This window comes from Colobus angolensis, unplaced genomic scaffold (genome assembly GCF_000951035.1).
Source record: "Colobus angolensis palliatus isolate OR3802 unplaced genomic scaffold, Cang.pa_1.0 Scaffold29, whole genome shotgun sequence".
Classification (NCBI taxonomy): domain Eukaryota; kingdom Metazoa; phylum Chordata; class Mammalia; order Primates; family Cercopithecidae; genus Colobus; species Colobus angolensis.
The window spans coordinates 3153922-3159701 of NW_012116154.1; the positions used below are offsets into that span (position 1 = coordinate 3153922).

Consider the following 5780-nt stretch of genomic DNA (forward strand, 5'->3'; position numbering starts at 1 on the left):
GCCACTTCATTACTATGAGGACGAGGGCAATGAGAGTGAGACTCCGTCTCAAAAAAAAAAAAAAGAATAGTGCAAATCTCAGAGTTGTAAGAATTAAATACAATCACATATGTAAAGTGCTTAAAACAGCACCTGGTGTGCATGTGTGTATATATATATATTACGTATGCCACTTCATTACTATGAGGACGAGGGCAATGAGGTTGATAATGATATATGGCTTGATGTATGCTTACTCATTATCAGGCAAGGTAGGTACCAAAAAAGCATTCAATCTAAGGCCAGGCAGGGGTGGCTCACGCCTGTAATCCTAGCACTTTGGGAGGCCAAGTAGGCAGATCACTTGAGGCCAGGAGTTACAGACCAGCCTCACCAACATGGCAAAAACCCATCCCTACTAAAAATACGGAAGTTAGCCAGGTGTGGTGCTGAGCACCTGTAATCCCAGCTACTCCGGAGACTGAGACAAAATAGCGCCACTGCACTCCAGCCTGGGCGACAGAGGCTCTGTCTCAAAATACATACATATATACATAAAAAATGCTCAATCTCTTCTTAAATTCCTAACATAAACTACTTCTAAAGGCATTTAATAGACAACTGATTCTTCCCAAGACTTACAATATGATTTTGCATATAAAAAAGCTGAAAGGAAAGCGAAGGAAGGTAGCTATTTTTCTGAAATTCATTGACTAATAAATGGTTGCTGCTTTGCACATCAAAAGATATGCATAATCATGGCTAATCATGATGAAAAGGGAAGTTTTAAAAGGAAAATAATCAGGGTTTTAAAACAGCCGGGCGGGCGTGGTTGGTCACTCCTGTAATCCCAGCACTTTGGAAGGCCGAGGCAGGCGGATTGCTTGAGCTCAGGGGTTTGAGACCAGCCTGTGCAACATGGCGAAACCTCCTCTACAAAAAATACAAAAATTAGCCGGGCATAGCAGCTTGGGCCTCTAGTACCAGCTACTCTAGGGCATGAGGTGGGAGGATGGCTTGAGCCCGGGAAGCAGACTTTGCAGTGAGCTGAGATAGTGCCACTGCACTCCAGCCTTGGCGATATGGCCAGAGCTTGTTTCAAAATAATAAATAAAATAAGATTAAACTATGTAACAGTATTTAGATTCAAATATTTAAAAAAAATGCAACTACAGTGATAATATTTAGCCTCTACTACGTGCAAACAAGATACTATGCCTACTTTAATATACTTTAATGAAGGAAAAAACATGCCTCTACCATAACTTAAGCCCACTTTTTTTATGAAGTACAGTACTTCTATCTCCTCTCCAAATCAACTAAAGTCAACAGGTATACAAACTGGCATTCGTACGTACTGCGTGCTGATTTCTACTGCTTTATTCTTTATTGTTTTACATGTTAGTCTTTTTTCATTAACTAAATTGTAGCCTCCTTGCAAAAGAGCAGCCATTTATTTCCTATTCTTCCCACCATGTTCACCACTACAGCCCCTCACTCCAACCCCCCGTCCTAGCACGGCACTTAAATAATAAAGGTCCTGGCAGCGAAACTCTAAACTGTTTATTTCTGACCTTTAGCAATAAACAATGTTAGAAAGGCAGATGGAACCACGTTTATCAAAACACAGAACGCACGATGTTTACATTTCCTAAAGCGCGTAAGAAGTCTTTTAGTTAAAATTAAAGGATGAGAGTTAAAACGAGTTACAAAAGACAGCTGGTGTTTGAAAGAAAAACACTGGAAGTAATAAAAACGGAGTGAAAAGGCTGATCAGTTGGGATTTAAAGAAAACATTTTTTTAACACAGCTGCAAATCAGTCATTGTTTTCTGAGAGGTAGGTTCATCTCCAGGATTTTCTTCTAGGAGCTCAACCAATCGCCACCTTTACTGAGTTAACCAGTCTCCAGGCAAGCAGCCCTTGCTGATTGGCTCAAAGATGTCGAGTAGAAAAAGCAGCCAATCCTGCCTTCAAGCCAGAACTGTGCCATGGAGACATTACAACCACTGCATGGCGAGAATGTGTACAAACCTGTCCGTACCACAAATATCAGATCCTAGTTACAAAGACTGCCGCCGAAAGGAAGAGCCTTTGAAGCTAACACTGACACTGACCTGTCATCTACATTATATTACTCTAGCTCTCTTTCGGAGGGAAAAAAAAAAAAAAAACTATTTTAACCAAAAGCGCATGAGGGATAAACTGTGCCCCCGCTAAGCTGACTCACTCACTCTATTGAGGCTGAATTTCCAAACAGACGGCTCATAGAGGGTTCCGATGAGAGAGGGGCTCTAGAAGGGTCCCAGTGAGGGCCAAAGTTGCAGGTGGGGGCAGGAGAGGCGGGACGAGGGCCAAAGACGCACAAATCCCGGGGAGGGTAAAGTCTCCCCGCAGTCTCCAAAATCCGAACGTGTGAGTGGTTTTGTGTTTGGACTTGAAGTGAGTAAATAAACGGCCCGGCTAGGACTACGTGCTCAGGAAGGTGGCCTGAAGTTCCCAGAAGGCTCCGCCTGGCAAACACCGAAGGCGCCTGGAGGGGCGCAAGGTCAGGTCCTGGCGGGAACAGATCTGGGAAGAAACCTCGGGGGGTCGAGAGGGGTGTGTCTGGGGCCTGGAGGCCCGCCAGGCACTCGGAGGTCAAGGAAGCGGCTGCGGCCCCCGCCTTCGCCCGGCCTCGGGCTGAGCGCCAGGGCCCGCCTCTCGCCGACGCCTCACTTCCCTTCCGTCCGGGCAGCCGGGCCCGCAGGTCGGATCGGAGGCGGCCCGCGCCGGGCCCCACGTTCAGGGCTTGGGGGTTCACTCCCCGCGCCTCCTGCCGCTGCTTCAGGCCCTCCGCTTCGGCTCGGCGCCCCGGGACCCCTAACCTCCAGGGCCCTCTAACCTCCAGGGCCCTCACCTCGGACCCGCCTCCCTGCCTCCCACCCGCCGCCTTTACCTGCTCCTGGAACGGGCAGAGGGCGTCGAAGCCGGGGCAGCGTCGTCTAGCGCACAACGCGGCGCCGCAGGTCCACAACCCTTTCCCGCCGGCGCCACTGCGCTCTCCCGCGCCGCGCAGGGATAGTGAGCAGCTGCGGCCGCGGGGGAGACGCGGCGAGCGCGCCTGGCGGGGAGACACTGCCGCTCTCCGTCCGGCCGGGGAAGAGCAGCCGCGCAGAAGCCCGCCGCGAGAGGGCGGGTGGGCGGCCGTGTGGGGAGGGGTCTCGAGGCGCCGGCAATGGCTGCCACGTCGCCCAGGTGGATCGCCGCCCACCGCCCCCCCAAGCCCGCCGGCTGTCCGCCACGACCTCTGCTTCGTCCCCGAGCTCCGCCTCGGCGCGGCGGCACGGGGGACCTGAGCCCGCGGGCGCTCCCACCTCTCCCGCTCCCTTTAGAGAGCAAGTCCTGCCCGGCCGGTTCGGCGGCTTCCGGCCGCCCACCGCCCCGCCAGGGCTCGCCCAAGAGCCGGCTGTGGTCCCCACTTTACTTGTCAGGGGGTGCCTGGAGTAGCAAGCCCTTCTTCGAGTGTCGGATTCTGCCGGGGGGGAAGGCGGGAGCCGTTTGGCGCTGGGGAACACTGCAACAGGCCCGGAATTTTTGCCAAAATAAGCGGCGCGGTAAACCACAGCTGTTTCTAGCCCTCGGCACTCGCCCGAGCCCCAAAAAATAAAACAAACACGAGGTCGGCCTCGCGGGGCAAGGGGAGAGAAGAAAGCAGAGCTGGGGCGAGCCCTGACGCGCTCGGGGTCCGGGCTGCAAGTTGGGAGGGACGGCGAGGCGAGCGACCGGCCTCGGCATTGCCTGACTGGAGCTGTGGAAGCCAGGGGTCCGGCCGGGCCATGGCCGCTGCGGCGGGCACGGGAACCCGCCTCCTAGCGCGCGGCTCTCCCGCGGGAGGCTTCCGGGCGCGCGGCCTCGGAGCCCCACGGGGAGACAAAGGGGTCGGCGACGGTCACGGGGTGGAGGGAGGCCGCCCAGCCCCATCGGCCCTGCCAGCGTGCAGTATGAGCTCGGGGAATGTGGGCGCCTTAGCCGATGGAACCGCAGCGGCTGGCCTTTGCCCCCAGTTCGAGCTTGAGTTTTCGGGTGCCAAGAAAAAGCAAAGACGTACGCTTCCCTCTTGCAACCGCTATAGTATGATTCCGTCTCCAAGCCTGCACCATTTTTTTTTTCTCTCAACTCTGCTTTCCCGGGTTTCTTTGTTCTGGGTTCTGATATGAAATGTTTAGTGTTTTCAGGGTACGCAAATTTTTCACCTTTGCTTTCTGGTTGTTGGTGGTGGTGGTCGTGGTAGTGGTTGTGGTTTTGCCTGTTTTTTACTTCCTCCGTCCCCTCCCTTTGCAATTACTTTTCATTCCACTTGCAGTGGTTTTTTCCAGAATAGGGAAACGAAATAACCTTATGACAAAGTGTCCCTTTGCATCGAAGAGACATTGTTGGTTGTTATGGGAGTTGCTTTAAACAGAGTGTAAATTTGGGGCAAGTGCAAGTGGTTTTTGTCGTTTAGGTCTAACTGGAACACTTATTCACAATGAGAACATTCCAGTGCTTTTTCAAATAGCCAGTAATATATAAGGAGAGAACTCAAGATGGTAAATTTTCTGACGAAACCATCCACATAGAAAAATAGGGCAATTTTTTCCTTTTGTATGAATTTTGTATTTATAAGAGGTCTCGAGTCCCAGTGTTACAGACTTCATGTTGATCCTTAAAAAAAAAAAATCACTATACAAAAACTCCTTAATGCTTTTATTAAATTTCAAAAACAAAAAATTGTAATAACCCAGAATCTCAAGAGATAAATAGCTGTTGCTGAGAACCTAACATTAACTCTAAACAGCCATTATAAGAGACTAAAAACTGTAATATATGCCACTTTAGAAATGAAAGAACCCTAGTAATTATAAACTTGAAAGAAGTCGAGGAAATTAATATTTTGTTTTTGAAATATGTTCACCATGATAATAAAAACTGGCATTTAAATTATTTTCCTTTGAACATTTGTTAAGGATTCATCACATCTTAAGTCTGAACAATAAGAAATAAAGTCTTCTTAACATTAGAAAATATATTTCAAGCCACAAAGAAACACCCAAACTGAATGTTTTTAAAGTTTGCTTACTATGGCAATAAGAAGAACATCAATACCATAAAGTTCTGAAAGTAAGACTAGAATGAAGAACAAAGCAATCTTCACTCAACATTCGCAATACCAACCTTCGGTTGTGAATATTTATAAAGATTTCCTCCTTTCTTATTGGTTCAAATTCTAAGCCAATGGGAAAAGTACAACACGTAATTTAAAAGGTGAAGCATTAATCAGCATTAGATTAGTACCTGGGATAAAGATTTTGTTTATCATGCTCATTCTCATTGAAGTTCATGTCCCTTTATTTTTTTTTTTTTTTGCGGAGGTGGGGGTAGCAAGAGTTGCTCTGTTGCCCAGGCTGGAGTGCTGTGGCACAATCTTAGCTCACTTCAACCTACCTCTCCCGGGTTCAAGCGATTCTCGTGCCTCAGCCCCCCGAATAGCTGGAATTGCAGGCGCCCGCCACCACACCTAGCTGATTTTTGTATTTTTAGTGGAGGAGGGGTTTCTCTATGTTGTCCAGGCTGGCCTCTAACTCCTGACCTCAGGTGATCCTACCACCTCGGCCTCCCAAAGTGCTGGAATTACAGGCGTGGGCCACCACACCGGGCAGTGTTTCCTTAAATTTCCAAGAAGACATTTAAGAATTAGGGCCTGACATGGTGGCTCATGCCTGTAATCCCAGCACTTTGGGAGGCGGAGGCAGGTAGATCGGATCACGAGGTCAGGAAATC

General features: G+C 49.4%; 1 protein-coding gene across 1 annotated transcript in view; it reads right to left on the minus strand.

Moving 5' to 3' along the window:
* N4BP2 (NEDD4 binding protein 2) overlaps nt 1-3121 on the minus strand; it is a 107750-nt gene extending 104629 nt beyond the window's left edge. The window contains exon 1 of the mRNA XM_011949148.1: nt 2917-3121. The gene's annotated coding sequence lies outside the window, so the exon portion shown is untranslated. The remainder of the gene's footprint in view (nt 1-2916) is intronic.
* Nucleotides 3122-5780: the final 2659 nt, after the last annotated feature.